This window comes from Coregonus clupeaformis, chromosome 30 (genome assembly GCF_020615455.1).
Source record: "Coregonus clupeaformis isolate EN_2021a chromosome 30, ASM2061545v1, whole genome shotgun sequence".
Classification (NCBI taxonomy): Eukaryota; Metazoa; Chordata; class Actinopteri; order Salmoniformes; family Salmonidae; genus Coregonus; species Coregonus clupeaformis.
In genome coordinates this window covers 24,214,272-24,233,933 of record NC_059221.1, presented here as the reverse complement: position 1 = coordinate 24,233,933, position 19,662 = coordinate 24,214,272, and the positions used below count along the sequence as shown (strand labels likewise).

The window sequence follows — 19,662 nt, the reverse complement described above, 5'->3', positions numbered from 1 at the left end:
TGATTTACGGTTTCGTCAGGCACATCCTCTGCACTTTTAAAGGACTATGTGCAGTTTATTAATGACAGAATGAGGTCAAACATTGATTTAACCCTCCCGTTGTCCTAGGGTCAAAATGACCCGCCACTGTGTTTAACCAACTTTATTAAAAATATATATTTTTTGGATCATTTGTGAGAAGGAGGCAGTGATACTTTCTTTAAAGTCTCACTGCCTCCTTCTCACAAATGATCCCAAACATATAAAAATTAAATAAAGTTGGTTCAACACAGTGGCGGGTCATTTTGACCCTAGGACAACGGGAGAGTTAATCTTCTGTAAAACAATGACGTTTAAATATATATATATATATTTGGGGAAAGATAAAAAAGAAATTGCCTTTTGTGACGCTCCGTGCACAAGGTCCGAGCCAATGGGCTGTTGAGGAAGGGGACACATGGGGATGTCTGACATAGCTCCCCTAACCCTGACCTTGAGGAGGACAATAAAAAGAACACTTTAGCACACCGGTCAAACGTTTACAGTGCGCTCAAAGGTTAGTACACCGGATGCATGCGCGTTCCATTCACTCTACAATTTATGCGTAATTACGCGATTGTGGCAAATTAACGCAACTCTTTACACATTGCATGCGTTGGAGTAACTTGTTGAAGCAGCACACCAAATTTACCATGTTTACAAATTAGTCAATTGATTAGTGAGCGATTAATTGTGTAAATGATCGAACATTAATTTATGACATCAGCTAACCCTAATTGTATAACAATAGGCGTAGTCACATTTTACAGTTCAAATGAATCTCTGGTAGTTTTGAGCATGTCTTCAACAATGTGTTTCAGTTACTGCGCTTATTCATTGTAGGTTCGCTGGTGCTTGTTCTTCATCCGAAGTTGTCACTAGGTCCAGCTTTAATTAAATTAAAGAGTTCGGGGAGGCAGCCTCGTTCTGTCTCACCAACCTCACCAAGGACCATTATGCTTTTGATGGTACTGTCAGATTCAACACCAGAAACGCAACAATTTTATTTTTAAAATGCCATACATCACTTTCTATGGACTGTATGGAAGCTGACCATGAGAATATCGACAGTTTTGCAAGTTTTCGTGCAACAATTTTGTTGTTTGTTTTTGCCACTCAGTTGTCTTCTAGATGCCCATTCGTTCAAGTACAATACGAGTGTGGATCCCGGGTGAGAAAGATGATTACATCGAGGTGGAGGTTAAAGAACTGAATGGTGACAAAGCCACTGTGGAGACCAAAGATGGAAGGGTTGGTAGACTATTCTTTGCAGTTGAATACAACATAATGATTTTCATTTGAGCACTTGTCCTGCAGTTAATATCATAATACTCTTATGGCACCCTTGAACACTTGTTGAAACTGACATAATTCAGTTCATAGCTAAATCCAAATAACTTTACTTTGTTCTGAAGTGCACTGTTGTCACACTTGTGACAATAGTTGATTTTTATTTTTTATAGATTTGCAGAATCTATGTGAAATGTTATCACCAAAAGTTTAAAATTCTGTGGCGCAGTAGTGCTTTAAGTCCCTTGAATTAAGAGATATATCATCCCCTGCCTACAGTATGAATTGACTGCATACTTACTCCCTTCTCCCTAAGACTTTGGTTGTGAAGGAGGATGACATACAGCAGAGGAACCCTCTGAAGTATAGACATGATTGAGGACATGGTCACGCTGACCACCCTCAATTAAGCCTCTGTGCTCTTCATCCTAACGAGGCGCTACAGTATGTGGATGATCTATGTGAGTCACGGTTCTGTACATCACACCATAGAGGAGCTCTAGGGAGGATAAACGGAGGCCATTCTGAACCAGAGAGACTCTCTCTGTGTCTCTCCCTCTATGTGGGCTATATTTTTGTGTTTCACTATAGTTTACCTTCATTTCACACCCTCTCCTTGTTTATATCTCTCACACAACCAAGTTGTCTCTGTCATTTTATCACATCTCTCTCTCTCTCTCTTTGCAGACCTACTCTGGGTTGTTCTGTGTGATAACCAACCCATATAAGTATCTTCCTGTCTATTCGTCTGAAGTGATCGCTGCCAACAAAGGCAAGAGGCGCAATGAGATCCCGCCCCATATCTACGCCATCGCTGACAACGCCTGCATTGGCATGCTGTCCAGTAAGTCTCAAGCAATACAACCAATTCTATATAAAGATAGAAGCTGTGTCATGTTGGAATTAAGAATCCATGTTCTACATTTAGAATAAATATGTTCACAGTACACAACGCTTAAAAATAGTATGTATGTAATAAGTAAGTAAATATTTTGCATCTTCAAAGTGGTAGGCATGTTGTGTAAATCAAATGATACAAACCCCCCAAAAAATCAATTTTAATTCCAGGTTGTAAGGCAACAAAATAGGAAAAATGCCAAGGGGGGTGAATACTTTCGCAAGCCACTGTATGTGATGACATTGAATCAATGTGAAAAACTGATTGAATTTGCAAAAAGTCATCAACGTAAGAACATTTAGTCTTTTTTTCACCCAACCTTTGACCAGAATCCAATGGCATGGTGACATTTTTTTTTTCTTGTTGAATTCACGTTAGTTGACAACTCAACCAAATGTAAATCAAAAGTAGACGTTGAACTGATGTCTGTGCCCAGTGGGTTCTTATTTTTTTTTGGGGGGTTCCCTTTCGAAGACCTCTTGTATTACAGTATTTACCGTGCTGTTCATTTCTGTCTCTCTTGTCATACTATTGGTACATACATTTTTCATTATAATTATGTAGATTTTTTTCACATTCACTTTTGTCCCAGCGGAGAATCAGGTGCTGGCAAAACAGTCAACACGAAACATGTTATTCAGTATTTTGCCATTCTGCCATTGTAGCAGCCCTGGGTGATGCAGGCAAGAAAGGAGTAAGGCAGCGACCTTCCCAGTTTTGAACAGTCCCCCACCCCTTTTTCATCTTTCATTCCTTTTTTATCTATTTTTTTGACAGGCTTGTTCTATTTTGACTTTGATAACTCCTGGTTGTGTATATTTTACCAATAGGTAGCCTAAAGGTTCCATTTACATTTTTACATTTACATTTTTAGTCATTTAGCAGACGCTCTTATCCAGAGCGACTTACAGTTAGTGAATACATATTCTTTTTATACTGGCCCCCCGTGGGAATCGAACCCACAACCCTGGCATTGCAAACGCCATGCTCTATCAACTGAGCTACATCCCTGCCGGCCATTCCCTCCCCTACACTGGACGACGCTGGGCCAATTGTGCGCCGCCCATGAGTCTCCCGGTCGCGGCCGGCTGCGACAGAGCCTGGATTCGAACCAGGATCTCTAGTGGCACAGTTAGCACTGCGCCCCCCTGCGATGCAGTGCCTTAGACCACTGCGCCCCCCTGGTTTGCAAACCAAAGAGTTACCGTTGCCATTTTCAAGTTTCACGTTTTTAATGTCACGTGCACAAGTACCGTGAAATGCCTCTCTTGCAAGCTCCAAACCCAACAATGCAGTAATCAATATCAATGTTGAATCCCTGATCCTGCAGCCTTCCTTGTCCCAAAACACGCCCACTTTTTGTGATACTTTTATATTCCCTCCTTTTCCCTCTACTCTACCCAGTTACTCTTTTGAACATGTATTTTTATTTGAACATCTTGATACCCGATTTGGGCTTTTGGCTTTTATCCTCCTTCCATTATTCTAATTTGGAAGTCCATTTCTTCCCCTCTGATACATTCTCTCTTCACATGTCAATCAGTTGTGCTTTCCTTAAAATCATGTTGCCAGCCTTACAGCAATTGGCTTCAAGTCACTCATCTTGTACTTCCCCAGGGTACCTTAGATCTTTGCGGCCAACCCAGCCATGGAGGCTTTTGGTAATGCCAAAACACTGAGGGATGACAACTCCTCCCGAATGGGGAGTGTCACATCATTGACCACTATATAGATTGGCTCAACATCTCCTCTGAGTAGAATGGATAATGATTAGTAATCTCTCTCTCTCTCTCTCTCTCTCTCTCTCTCTCTCTCTCTCTCTCTCTCTCTCTCTCTCTCTCTCTCTCTCTCTCTCTCTCTCTCTCTCTCTCTCTCTCTCTCTCTCTCTCTCTCTCTCTCTCTCTCTCTCTCTCTCTAATGGCTTTATTGGCATGGGAAAACGTATGTTAACATTGCCAAAGCAAGTGAAGTAGATAGTAAACAAAAGTGAAATAAACAATAAATATTAATAGTAAACATTACACTCAGAAGTTCCAAAAGAATAAAGACATTTCAAATGTCATATTATGCATATATACAGTGTTGTAACAATGTGCAAATAGTTAAAGTACAAATGGGAAAATAAATAAAAATATGGGTTGTATTTGCTGCTGCTGGCACAACTTGCTGCTGTGATGGCACACTGTGGTTTTTCACCCAGTAGATAAGGGAGTTTATCAAAATTGGGTTTGTTTTCGAATTCTTTGTGGATCTCTAATCTGAGGGAAATATGTGTCTCTAATATGGTCATACATTTGGCAGGAGGTTAGGAAGTGCAGCTCAGTTTCCACCTCATTTTGTGGGCAGTGTGCACATAGCCTGTCTTCTCTTGAGAGCCAGGTCTGCCTACGGCGGCCTATTTCAATAGCAAGGCTATGCTCACTGAGTCTGTACATAGTCAAAGCTTTCCGTAAGTTTGGGTCAGTCACAGTGGTCAGGTATTCTGCCACTGTGTACTCTCTGTTTAGGGCCAAATAGCATTCTAGTTTGCTCTGTTTTTTTGTTAATTCTTTCCAATGTGTCAAGAAATTCTCTTTTTGTTTTCTCATGATTTGGTTGGGTCTAATTGTGTTGTTGTTGTTGTTGTCCTGGGGCTTTGTTTGTGTTTGTGAACAGAGCCCCGGGACCAGCTTGCTTAGGGGACTCTTCTCCAGGTTCATCTCTCTGTAGGTGATGGCTTTGTTACGGAAGGTTTGGGAATCGCTACCTTTTAAGTGGTTGCAGAATTTAACGGCTCTTTTCTGTATTTTGATAATTAGCGGGTATCGGCCTAATTCTGCTCTGCATGCATTATTTGGTGTTTTTCCGTTGTACACTGAGGATATTTTTGCAGAATTCTGCATGCAGAGTCTCAATTTGGTGTTTGTCCCATTTTGTGAATTCTTGGTTGGTGAGCAGACCCCAGACCTCACAACCATAAAGGGCAATGGGTTCTATAACTGATTCAAGTATTTTTAGCCAGATTCTAATTGGTATGTCGAAGTTTATGTTCCTTTTGATGGCATAGAAGGCCCTTCTTGCCTTGTCTCAGATTGTTCACAGCTTTGTGCTGATGTTTAGGCCTAGGTATGTATAGTTTTTTGTGTGCTCTAGGGCAATGGTGTCTAGATGGAATTTGTATTTGTGGTCCTGGCAACTGGACCTTTTTTGGAACACCATTATTTTTGTCTTACTGAGATTTACTGTCAGGGCCCAGGTCTGACAGAATCTGTGCAGAAGATCTAGGTGCTGCTGTAGGCCCTCCTTGGTTGGGGACAGAAGCACCAGATCATCAGCAAACAGTAGACATTTGACTTCAGATTCTAGTAGGGTGAGGCCGGGTGCTGCAGACTGTTCTAGTGCCCTCGCCAATTCGTTGATATATATGTTGAAGAGGGTGGGGCTTAAACTGCGTCCCTGTCTCACCCCATGGCCCTGTGGAAAGAAATGTGTGTGTTTTTGCCAATTTTAACCGCACACTTGTTGTATGTATACATGGATTTTATAATGTCATCTGTTTTTCCCTCAACCCCACTTTCCATCAATTTGTATAGCAGACCCTCATGCCAAATTGAGTCAAAAGCTTTTTTGAAATCAACAAAGCATGAGAAGATTTTGTCAATTGTTTGTCAATTAGGGTGTGCAGGGTGAATACGTGGTCTGTTGTACGGACAATTTGACATTTGCTCAGTACATTGTTTTCACTGAGGAAATGAGCTAGTCTGCTGTTAATGATAATACAGAGATTTTTCCCAAGGTTGCTGTTATTGGGGTCAAATTTGTCTCCACTTTTGTGGATTGGGGTGATCAGTCCTTGGTTGCAAATATAGGGGAAGATGCCAGAGCTAAGGATGATATTAAAGAGTTTAAGTATAGCCAATTGGAATTTGTGGTCTATATATTTGAGGATACCATCAACACCACAGGCCTTTTTGGGTTGGAGGGTTTGTATTTTGTCCTGTAGTTCATTCAATGTAATTGGAGAATCTCTCTCTCTCTCCCTGTCTCTCTCTCTCTCTCCTGTCTCTCTCTCTCTCTCTCTCTCTCTCTCTCTCTCTCTCTCTCTCTCTCTCTCTCTCTCTCTCTCTCTCTCTCTCTCTCTCTCTCTCTCTCTCTCTCTCACCCCTCCTCAGTATGCTATGGACAGTCTGAGCTTCACTCCTGAGGAGAAGTATGGTTGCTAAAAAATAGTGGGGTCCATCATGCACTTTGGCAATATGAAGTTCAAGAAGGTTCAGAGAGAGGAGCAAGCAGAGGCAGACGGCACTGAAAGTGAGTCAGTCCCACTTCATGCCTGATTAAACCGTTCTTCATCTGTGTATTGGACATTGTAGGGGTTAAAATCTTCAAGGTAGGCCTACACATTGCCTCTGACCAAACTATGCATTTTATATTGTATTTTTCCTGACTGTTTCAGCTCATTAACCTCTCCTTCCTTCCAACCCCCCTTCTCTCTAGCTCTCCATGCTCCACTCAAATTCTACAACTTTGAGCAGCTGTGCATCACCTTCACCAATTACAACCACCACATGTTCATCCTGGAGCAGGAGGAGTATAAGAGGGAGGGTACTGAGCGGACCTTCATCGACCTTGGCCTGGATCTACAAGCCTGTATCAGCCATTCAAATAAGGAGCTAAAGCAGAAGGACTGGTACATTTTGGTATGAGGAAGGGGTTGTATTTCTGTGTGATATACTCTTGTTTGTTTCCTGCAGTCCATGGGCATACTGTCCATCCTGGAGGAAGAATGCATGTTTCCAAAGGCCACTGATGTCAGCTTTAAGACCAAGCTGTATGATAACCATACGGGCAAGTCTCCCAACTTCCTCAAGCCACGGCCTGACAAGAACCGTAAATACGAGACCCACTTTGAGCTGGTGCACTACGCTGGAGTGGTAAGCGCTCCGGTCTGTTAATTTTAAACATTTGCTCTTTAATTTTAACAGTTAGAACATGTAGTCTTCATGACACTTGATATTAATCAATGTTAAAGGTATGATTTCTCACCATCCCATTCTCTCCCGTCTCCCGTCTCCAGGTGCCGTACAACATCAGTGGGTGGCTGGACAAAAACAGATACCCCTTAGATGAGACAATAGTCACCTGCTTTCAGGAATCATCTAATAAACTATTAGCATGCCTTTTTGAGAACTTTATCAGTAGTGATGCAGGTATTGACAGTGACACAACTTTACATTTTCACATATTCTAAAGTGAAACTACACTAAATGGGGGAAATTAAGTCGTGTTTGACTACGGTTGGACTTTTCAGCTGCATGGTTCAAAAGACAAACGGAGGAGGAAGAAAGGGTCCTTCCAGACCATCTCACAGCTTCACAAGGTGTGTAAGAGTGAGGTAGAGACATTACCATAGTGTGTCTAGGTGTCTGAATTGTATTGTTTAGTAGAGATCAGAAGGGGAGTATTTAGAGGTGCTCTGTTGTTTTCCTGAGTCACGATGACCTGCCTGAGTTGAGAGGGAAGTAGTTAAGACTTGCAGTGATGTTTAGGTAACTCAACTCATGAACATCATTTTAAGTCTGTGCTACCTCCACTCTTTCATGCCTCTGAGGAAGAGGATGAGGTAAAACACAACTGGGAAAAGAGCACCCTCACTTCCTTAATGTAATGGTCCCTCAAAACAGATGATGTGGTTTTAGGTGAGGTACAGGATTAGATCAAAAGGGATTTATCCTGTCATATTGTTTTAATTGCTGGTTGAATTCTACTTAAATTATATCCGCTTTCTGCTAATCTGCCCATTTGCCTGTCTGCAGGCAAATATGAACAAACTGATGGCCAACCTACAGTATGTAGCACCCAGCCTCACTTTGTGCGTTGTATTATCCACAATGAGTCAGACTCCAGGAATTGGATTATGATGATGAGAAACATATCTGAAGCTTTCATACAACTGACCTCACCTTGCTACCATTGGCTCCATCTCTGATGCCAAGGGTCTCAGTGCTGTAAGATTGACTCTTTCTGTCCTCTTTATCCCAGGAGGCATGGACCCATTCCAGGTCCTCCAGCAGTTGCGGTGTAACGGAGTACAGGAGGGATCTGTATCTGCAGGAAGGGCTTCCCCAACCGGATCCTCTATGCAGAGTTCAAACAGCGATGGGCATAGCACCACTCTCACACATACAGTATGCATGTAGAACTTTTAAAAACACAGAGACAAACACGTGTATCATCTTATTATCAAAATGGCAATAATGTGAAGAATCAATTACAGTATGTGTTCCCTGCTGTGTGTGCTGTCCTGTGCAGGTATCCTATCCTGAACCCCATGGCTATCCCTGAGCACTCCTTTGTGGACAGCAGGAAGGCTGTGGAGAAGCTGCTGGGATCCCTGGACAGTACGAGTTTGGAATCACCAAGGTGATGTACTGTATGACTGATACTGGTGCACCTAGATGAATTTGGAGCTGGATTCCTGTCTTTTGAGATCTCATCTCTAGTTGTGCCCTGTATTGGGGCTGAAGCTTAAAGTATGGCCACTCCTCATCGGTTGTTGTAAAGTTTGGGACAGACTTACTTGACAGTATGTGTTGAGCGTCCAACCTGCTCTCAGAGCATTTCGTATTATTCTGTACGAAAATCCGAGACACTCCATTTAGTGTGCTATGTTACGTTTCATATGGTAGGTATTAATTTGTGTCCATCACCCATTTTGTATGATATGTTATGAATTCCAATTCATATTATATGTTACGAATTTGCAAAACCTATGATATGTTACGAATTCTATTTAGGTGGCTAACATTAACTAGCTCGCTAACGTTAGGAAAGGGGAAATAATTAAACATATATGCCTGATTGATTAGGGATAGTGTGTGTATTAGCAGAGCTTTTTGGAAATGTGCTGTAAAGCAGTAGACTATAAAGGTAGCTAGAATTCTTTGTCCTATGGCTTTCCACACTTACATGTCCCTGTCATGTGTCCAATGAACTGGTCAGTCAAATGGTGGGCGTGGTTTAGATCCCTCCCTCCCCTCTTTGTTCTAAATTAGATCTGTGTGTGTGCCCTGCTTACCAAATATGGCCTGGCGGGCGCAGGTCATTGTCTCATTTGCTGTACAACAGTGGGTGCTATGAGACAGCAAGCATGCTGGCCGGGGGGAGTAAATCGATAGTGAATCCCTGGCAAGGCAAGGCAGGAGACACACTGTGGGTCAGGTAGAGGTCTTTTATTATCTGAAACTCCAGCCCTCTGTGAAACCAGAGGACTTAATCCCTTATTACCTGGCCAGTTATTCCAGTTATGTGGAGGCTCTGAACTCCAGGCTCCATAGACAAAGGGGGCCGGGGAGAATGGGTTATTATTAATACGGGGCTGGAGGACATGACAGCTGCTGTTGCTTCTCTTTACTGGCCATGTGTCAACCCCTCCTGTTTTTGTAAGCGCCATTTGCGCCCGGAGGTTATAATGGGCTATTTCCACCAGGACCACACACACAATGTAAAGCAGGCAAGTGCTGACACATGCTCGCCACACGCCACATGCCACGTGCATACCGACAAACCTGGGGGCAAATACACACACTAACAAACACTCACACACACTAAATAACCTTGTCAATAAAATATTTTGGGTTTGGGCCTGAAAACTCAAAATACAGAGCCGTCCCAGTGGAACCGCTTCACTATGTTCTTTATTTCTCCTCCACCATCTTGCGTCTCTCCATCCTCATGAGTTGGCCCCGCAGCATGGCCCCGTAGCATGGCCCCGTAGCATGGCCCCGCTGCATGGCCCCGTAGCATGGCCTGCAGCATGGCCCCGCAGCATGGCCCCGCAGCATGGCCCCGCAGCATGGCCCCGCAGCATGGCCCCGTAGCATGGCTTGCAGCATGGCCCCGTAGCATGGCCCCGTAGCATGGCCCCGTAGCATGGCCCCGTAGCATGGCCCCGCAGCATGGCCCCGCAGCATGGCCCCGTAGCATGGCCTGCAGCATGGCCTGCAGCATGGCGAGGATCTCAGACAGCCTCTCATCTCTCATGTCCTCCAGCAGGCCCAGCAGCTCTGCCTTGAAGAACCCATGAGGACACCCAACCTGGTCTCAGAGCACTTCGTATTATTCTGTACATAAATCTGAGTCACTCCATTTAGTATGTTATGTTACGTTTGGTATGGTTACATAAGACAGATGGTTAATTAAGGAAAAAACGCGAACGTCTAGCAACCCAAAGGTTGCGAGTTCTGATCTAATCACAGACAAGTTTAGCTAATTAGCAACTTTTCAACTACTTACTACTAGCTACTTTGCAACTACTTAGCATGTTAGCTAACCCTTCCCCTAACCCTAACCCTTTTAGCTAACCATTCCCCTAACCTTAACCTAACTCCTAAAATTAACCCTAACCTTAACCCTAATCCAGCTAAATTTAGTCCCAAATGTCATTCTGATTAAATTCAGACCTTACTTCTAGTCACCTCAGTGCACACAAAAACCATTCCCCTCCTCTTTTCACCCCATGTGTAACCTTGAATGCCTTCCCCATCTACCTCCACAGAGAGGCCTTAGAGGATAATCCAGTAGAACATCTGGGCGTTTGCAGAGGTGAAGAACTGGCCATGGATGATGCTTTTCTTCAAGCTCAGGCCTCTCCTGAGGAGCACCACGGCAGAGAAGGAACTGGCTACCAGTCTGTTTAGCTATCATTCCACTCCTTGCAACGCTAAACATTTTTGGCCAATGACACGGAGTAAATGGAGTGGAACGTTAGCTAACAGACTGGTACCCAAGCTAGGGGGGATAGATGGGTGGCTCAATGCCTGCAGAGACATTTTTTCAGCATTCCTGTAGTGTAAACCTCTTGGGGTTACCTGGGCAGTCAATTTACTGTGCTGTATATCTCAGATACACTACTTGACCAAAACTATGTGGACACCTGCTCGTCGAACATCTCATTCCAAAATCATGGGCATTAATATGGAGTTGGTCCCGCCTTTGCTGCTATAACAGCCTCCACTCTTCTGGGAAGGCTTTCCACTAGATGTTGGAACATTGCTGCGGGGACTTGCTTCCTTTCACAAGAGCATTAGTGAGGTCGGGCACTGATGTTGGGCGATTAGGCCTGGCTCGCAGTCGGCGTTCCAATTCATCCCAAAGGTGTTCGATGGGGTTGAGGTCAGAGCTCTGTGCAGGCCAGTCAAGTTCTTCCACACCGATCTCAACAAACAATTTCTGTATGGACCTCGCTTTGTGCACGGGGGCATCGTCATGCTGAAACAGGAAAGGGCCTTCCCCAAACATTTGCCACAAAGTTGGAAGCACAGAATCGTCTATAATGTCATTGTATGCTGTAGCGTTAAGATTTCCCTTCACTGGAACTAAGGGACTTAGCCTGAACCATGAAAAATAGCCCCAGGCCATTATTCCTCCTCCACCAAACTTTACAGTTGGCACTATGCATTCGGGCAGGTAGCGTTCTCCTGGCATCCGCCAAACCCAGATTCGTCCGTCGGACTGCCATATGGTGAAGCGTGATTCATCACTCCAGAGAACGTGTTTCCACTGCTCCAGAGTCCAATGGCGGCAAGCTTTCATATTTATACCACATTGTTTGTTCCCCCTTTCTGTCCTCAGGTGAAGAACCGGATGGAGGAGATGGGTGTTCTGGGCGAGTCCATGTTGAGCCTGACCAAGGAGAAGACGGCTCTGCAGGAGGCCCACCAGCAGGCCCTGACTGACCTGTAGGTCGAAGAGGACAAGGTCAACATGCTGAGCAAGGCCAAGGTCAAGCTGGAGCAGCAAGTGGACATTGTTAGTAAAGGGACATGAAAAATACACACTTCACCAAATACAGTAGCCTAACTAGCTCCTTAGTTAAGCACATAGCGTCTGTCAATCATTAAAATGAAGGGTCACATTGCACAGCAGGACCTTAAGTTATTAACTTTTAAGGTATTCATTTGTCAGAAGGTTAACTGACCTCGAGAAGCTGACCAAACTCACCTTTCTCCTGCTCTCTCTCGCTCTCTCCCCCTCTCACTCTCTGTGTAGCTGAGTACAGCTGTTGGCTATTATACAACGGGTGGGTCTAATCCTGAATGCTGATTGGTTAAAACCGCATTCCAGCCGGTGTCTATTCCACAAGTTACCACCGGCTAAATCTATGACGTTAAAATGCTTATTTAGTCTGTTCCATACTGACTGCGCAATCCACTGTCTCATCAGCCCAGCCAGGCAACTTATCAACTTGATCTCCACTATAAAAAGCATCTAGACATTATCTCACATTTCTTTAGACTAGCATTTCGTTTTCAACAGCGGAGATTTGTATAAACCTTGCTGTCTGTCTCTCCGACATTTGCAACATTGTTTCAATATTCAAATTAGATCTCCAGCTGTCCCAGAGTAATGAAAGTGTGGGGATGAGACAGGGAGGCAGGCAGCGTTTCTCAGCCAGTCGAAATCATGAATAAGCTGGCATAATTTTTATGGATATATACCAAAAAACGTCAATTGAAAAAAGGTAAAAAGAAACGCAGCTAATTTGCAGTCTTTTCAGCTTGAGTTTGAAGTAACTGGCTTACTGTAGCTGTGTTGTTGGCTAGCTCCTCTGAACAACAGTGTCCTGACGAGTGAGCACATTTTCTTTGCCAGGCGAAATCGCACCTCATTGGCTCATTGTTATGGATGTATCCAAATAAATGTCAAAACAAGGTCACAGGTCACACTTAGGTTAAAAACTAAGTGGTCACCCTGATATGTAAAAATCAACAACAAATAAGTTAAAAGGCTTTTTACTGTCAGATCCCATAACATGAATGATATGATTTCGCTAAGATTGCAGCAGATCATAGACCCCAAGATGCCGAGGGCGGGGTGTCACCACAACAGGGTCTCTCTCCCCCTGCCCCCTCCGGACGTCCAGATGCAGTACAGGTCCGAAGAGAAACTCTTCCTCGTCCTCTTCTTCCACAACAAGCGCAGCTGGCAATGGTTTCCTAGATCCAAGATGGTTCCCTTTGGTATCAATAAGACTGTGGACAAGATCAAACTGATGGAGGGCTGCTCCTCTGGCATCCGTAAAGCTGTGCAGACCGCCTTCCATCGCGCTGTGAACCACCTGAGCCAGGTCAAGGACAAGCCTAGCAGCGAGCCCCCCATGTAGCTCAGTTGGTAGAGCATGGCGTTTGCAACGCCAGGGTTGTGGGTTTGATTCCCACAGGGGGCCAGTATGAAAAATGTATGCACTCACTAACTGTAAGTCGCTCTGGATAAGAGCATCTGCTAAATTACAATGTAAATTTCTTCCTTGTTTGTCCCAGGCTAAGAATGCCCTGGCGCATGCCTTACAGTACTCCAGACATGAATGTGAGCTGCTTAGGGAGCACTATGAGGAGAAGCAGGAGGCCAAGTCTGATCTGCAGAAGGCCCAAGCCAAGGCCAACACCGCAGTGGCCCAGTGGAGGACCAAGTATGAGATCAACACCATTCAGAGGACTGAGGAGCTGTCAAGTCAGGTCAGTGGCCAAGTCAGATTTACATTTTAGCAGACACTCTTATCCAGAGCGACTTACAGTTAGTGAGTGCATACATTATTCTTTTTTTAATACCAGATTACATTTACGTCATTTAGCAGACGCTCTTATCCAGAGCGACTTACAGTTAGTGAATACATTTTTTTTTCATACTGGCCCCCCATGGAAATCGAACCCACAACCCTGGCATTGCAAACGCCATGCTCTACCAACTGAGCTACATCCCTGCCGGCCATTCCCTCCCTACCTTGGACGACGATGGGCCAATTGTGCGCCGCCCATGAGTCTCCCGGTCGCGGCCGGCTGCAACAGAGCCTGGATTCGAACCAGGATCTCTAGTGGCACAGCTAGCACTGCAGTGCCTTAGACCACTGCGCCACTCAGGAGACTGATGCTCTCAAACCATCTGTTTGTCTATATTAATGAGCAGAGAAATAAAACCTTTGACCCAGACTCTCTTATTGCTCTTCTTTCTGAGAAACTGTAACGTTTCCAAGTGTGTTGAAACCCCCTGACTGTGACCCTGTAGGAAAAAGCTGGCGAGGCGTCTGCAGAACACTGAAGGCCTTGGGGGCGTCTTATGCCAAGTTTTTCCTCTCTGGAGAAGACCGAGCACCGGCTGCAGACAGAGATTGAAGACCTGATGGTGGATGTGGAGCGCTCCAATGCTGCTGCCCTCGCCCTGGACAAGAGACAGCGCATCTTTGACAAGGTGAGCAGTGAGCCCATCAACATTATTATTTAGTAAGTTGTGGAAAGAAGGATTTCCATGGTAACTCAAGAGCACAATAAGTAGTGAACATGACAATGTGAAATGCAGCAGGTGCTGTCAGAGTGGAAACAGAAGTATGAGGAGTGCCAGTCAGAGCTGGAGAGACTCTCAGGAGTCTCACAGCCTGAGCACTGAGCTGTTCTCCTACGAGGAGACCATAGACCACCTGGAGACACTCAAACGGGAGAACAAAAAACCTGCAAGGTAAACAATGCTCCACATACTACCAATGAACATCACCGGAGTGAACACAAAAGCCTCTCTATCTAACCCAGAGTGGTATTTGTTTGTTTCCCCAGAGGAGATAGCTGACCAGACCATTCATGAGCTGGAGCGGATGAAGAAGGTTCTGGATATCGAGAAGAGTGACATCAAGGTTGTCCTGGAGGAAGCTGAGGTGAGCACACAGCACGAAAGTGTCTATTCTTAACACAAGGGTACAAAGAGTCCAGTGGAAACCTGAGAGCAGTGATCTCAAATCAAATCAAATTGTATTGGCCACATGCGCCGAATACAACAGGTGCAGACATTAAAGTGAAATGCTTATTTACAGCCCTTAACCAACAGTGCATTTATTTATAATAAAAAAGTAAAATAAAACAAAAAAGTGTTGAGAAAAAAAGAGCAAAGTAAAATAAAATAACAGTAGGGAGGCTATATATACAGGGGTGTACCGGTTGGTGTGACCATGTAACTCAGCCATGTGACACTGTTAGATTGCTCTGATCCAGGGCACTGTTGAGCAAGAGAGCAAGACCCTTCGTGTCCAACTGGAGCTGAACCAGCTCAAGACTGAGGTGGACAGGAAGATAGCCGAGAAGGACGAGGAGGACTCCATGACAGTCTTCCAGGATGCTTTTATAAGCAGCACAGATTAGTCAGTATTTATTTTGGATAGTGTTTTAGGCTTCTCTCTCTAAGCAGCCTATTTAATAATAATAATAATAATAATAATAATAATAATATATGCCATTTTGCAGACTCTTTTATCCAAAGTGACATAGTTATTCATGCATACATTTTTTACAAATGGGTGGTCCTGGCAATCGAAAACACTATCCTAGCGCTGCAAGCCCCATGCTCTACCAACTGAGCTACAGGGGACGATTTGTCACTTTCCCTGCAGCCAAAACCACCAGCGCTCCCTCGAGTCCCTGTAGACCACCCTGGAGGCCAAGGCCAGGTCCAGGAATGAGGCTCTGCAGTTGAAGAAGAAGATGGAGGGAGACATGAACGAGATGGAGGTCAAGCTGAACCACGCCAGCAGACATGCTGCTGAGTCCCAGAGGATACTGCGCTACCTGCAGGTGCAGTGGAGCACTAACACAATTCATAAAATGTCTTATTTTAGTCATTTAGCTGACTCATATCCAGAGCGACTTAGTTAGTTAGTACATTAATCTTATATCACAGTCATAGTAAATACATTTCTCAATAAAGTAGTTCTCAGCAAAGTTAGTGCTAGTAAGAAAAGACTAGTGCAATTCATACTATTATAGGATCAACATTTTCATAGATCTTTCACACGAACAACACAATTTATACTTAGGGCAGATATTTATCATTAATAATAAACCATTTGTATAGTGACCATTAACATCTGTTGACTGGATAACTGCATCGGCCAGAATGAGGAACTGAAGGAGCAGTGGGGCCTGACGGAGCGTAGGAACAACTTGCTGATGGCCGAGGTGGAGGAGCTGCGCACCGTGGTGCAGCAGACCGACCGCGGATGCAAGATGGCCAAACATGAGCTGCTGGAGACAACCGAGAGTCAACTTGCTGCATGCCCAGGTAGGAGACACCTCAGGGGGCGGTCTGGTTAGGGTCTGGCATGGGATGGATGAGAGGATAGAAAGATGTGCAATGTGACAGAACTGTTATGATAAAGTACAGTGCCTATAGAAAGTCTACACCCCCTTTAACTTTTTTCACATTTTGCAGCCTTAAAATTACATCTAAAAAGGGATTAAATTCGATTTTTTCCCCTACAGATCTACACAACCTACTCCACATTTTCAAAGTGAAAGAAAGCTATATACAATTTTCCCAATTTTATTTTTACTGAAATATCATAATTGGATCAGTCTCCATCCCCCAGATGTAATACTTGGTTAAAGCAAATTTGGCAGCCATTACAGCTGTGAATCATTTTCATTAAGATTCTACCAACTGCAAAACTCTTAGGGTAACATACAGTGCTTTCAGAAAGTATTCAGACCCCTTCACTTTTTCCACATTTTGTTACGTTACAGCCTAAATCTAAAATGGATTAAATTGTTACCCCCCATCTATCTACACACAATACCCCATAATGACAAAGCAAAAACTGGTTTTTAGAAATGTTTGCAAATTTTTAAGTCTTCTTGGGTATGACGCTACAAGCTTGGCACACCTGTATTTGGGGAGTTTCTCCCATGCTTCTCTGCAGATCCTCTCAAGCTCTTTTCAGGTCTCTCCAGAGATGTTCGATCGGGTTCAAGTCCGGGCTCTAGCTGAGCCACTCAAGGACATTCAGAGACTTGTCCCGAAGCCACTCATGCGTTGTCTTGGCTGTGTGCTTAGGGTCGTTGTCCTGTTGGACGGTGAACCTTCGCCCCAGTCTGAGGTCCTGAGCGCTCTGGTGCAAGGATCTCTGTACTTTGCTCCGTTCATCTTTCCCTCGATCCTGACTAGTCTCCCAGTCCCTGCCACTGAAAAACATCCCCACAGCATGATGCTGCCACCACCAAGCTTCACCGTAGGGATGGTGCCAGGTTTCCTCCAGATGTAACAGTTGGCGTTCAGGCCAAAGAGTTCAATCTTGTTTTTCATGGTCTGAGAATCCTTTAGGTGCCTTTTGGCAAAATCCAAGTGGGCTGTCATGTGCCTTTTACTGAGGAGTGGCTTCCGTCTGGCCACTCTACCATAAAGGCCTGATTGGTGGAGTGCTGCAGAGATGGTTGTCCTTCTGGAAGGTTCCCCCATCTCCACAGAGGAACTCTGTCAGAGTGACCATCAGGTTCTTGGTCACCTCCCTGACCAAGGCCCTTCACCCCGATTGCTCAGTTTGGCCGGGCGGCCAGCTCTAGGAAGAGTCTTGGTGGTTCCAAACTTCTTCCATTTAAGAATTATAGAGGCCACTGTGTTCTTGGGGACATTCAATGCTGCAGAAATGTGTTGGTACCCTTCCCCAGATCTGTGCCTCGACACAATCCTGTCTCTGAGTTCTACGGACAATTCCTTCGACCTCATGGCTTGGTTTTTGCTCTGACATGCACTGTCAACTGTGGGACCTGATATATATATATATATGTATATGCCTTTCCAAATCATGTCCAATCAATTGAATTTACCACAGGTGGACTCCAATCAAGTTGTAGAAACATCAAGGATGATGAATGGAAACAGGATGCACTTGAGCTCAATTTCGACTCATAGCAAAGGGTCTGAATACTTATGTAAATAAGATATGTTTTTTGTTTGTAATAAATGTGCAAAAATGTATAAAATCCTGTTTTCGCAGCGTCATTATGGGGTATTGTGTGAAGATTGATTTTGATTTTTTTTAAATGTAATCTATTTTAGAATAAGGCTGTAACGTAACACCCTGTGAAAAAAGTCAAGGGGTCTGAATACTTTCCGAATACACTGAATAGCCATTGTTTTTGTCAAAATTGCTCAGGCTCAGTAATTTTGGTTGGGGTTCATTGATAGACAGCGATATTTAAATCTTGTTTTAAGCATATTTAAGTCAGGACTGAGACTAAACCACTCAACACCTCTTGGAAAGCCATTCTGGTATGTGTTTTGCATACAAATGTGTGTAATTGTCCCACATAAAAATAAAACTGTCCCAGGGTTAGGTTTTAAAACTGAGGTGGGCTTTGCTCCTTTCATATTTATTTTCATCCTAACAAACTCCCCAGTCCTTACCCATAATGATGCTGCCACCACAATACTTGAAAATACAAGGGATCAACAAGATTGCATTCACTACATATTACTGGCCTGGATAACAAAGTGAAAAGAAAGAAGCCAGTGTAAAGAAAATCAATTCCATATCATCCATTCTGTTTGCAACACGGCTGTTAAATACTGCAAGACAACACGGCAACTACATTAAAAACGACAGGGTTGGGTCAAATCCAATACAACAGAGTGAAACCCTCTCTATTTACAAGTATTGTGGTGGCGGCATCATGTTATGGGTATGCTTGTCATCGGCAGGGACTGGGAAGTTTGTCAGGATCAAAATAAATATGAAAGTAGCCCAGGTAAAATGCTAGAGCAAAACCCACCGGTCTTCTGAAATGGCTTTCCAAGACGTGTGGAGTGTTCCCGAGTGATCTAGTCTCAGTCCTGACTTAAATCTCCTTGCAGAATGAAGTGGAGGCCTGCTAGTACTCCTGGATGAAACTCAGTGCTTTCAGATGACTGCAATGTGTTTTAAGTGTTTGACATGAGTGTGTGATAGACTAACACAAACCAACACAATGTTAAAAGATGAAATACTTAAAAATGGCCTTTGACAGCACTGTCCATTGTCAGCAATAGATTGTATAGCCTACTTTACATCCATGGGTTGTAGTGAATTAAAGCACTTAAATAAAGAGACTAGGCAGATCTAAAGTTGTGTTCTGTTATTTCTCATTCGCTTTACAAAGTGAAATTAGAGAGGGTGGAGGTGATACTTACCTGTGTATTAGATGAACACACATACTCTCACTGACTTTCTGAGAAGAGCTCAGACATAGGACCTGTGTCACATACAGATACACATTCTGAAACAGGGACAGTCTCGGAGTCTCATGCCGTAAGTGAAGCATCTTTCCTAACGTTACTTAGGATGGCAGTCAGGACTCCTGTGTGTGTCGGACACAAAACATTCATTCTTCTGGTGAGTCCATGTTCCAGAGCCTTGTGTCGACCTTGTCCTTCACCTAAATACTTTGATAATTTCTTTAAATATAGAGCCTTTTTTTTAGACCACCAAAATAAAACAATTGCTTGTCCCTGAAATATCAATGTTCTGGTCCCACTTGTATTAAATGTCCCTAAAACATTTTGACATAGTAATTACATACCGTTAGATACAGAGTAATGTCGTTCTTTTCCCAGTTGGTGTACTTATACATCGCGTTGACTGCACATCAAAATGTATTTAACATGCATTATATCTGCAAACAAAT

The 19,662-nt window shown here is 43.8% G+C and overlaps 1 pseudogene; it reads left to right on the top strand.

Annotated features, from left to right (window-relative positions):
- The first annotated feature begins 509 nt into the window (after window positions 1–509).
- LOC121546051 lies at window positions 510–16,446 on the top strand (annotated as a pseudogene).
- The last annotated feature ends 3,216 nt before the right edge of the window (window positions 16,447–19,662 follow it).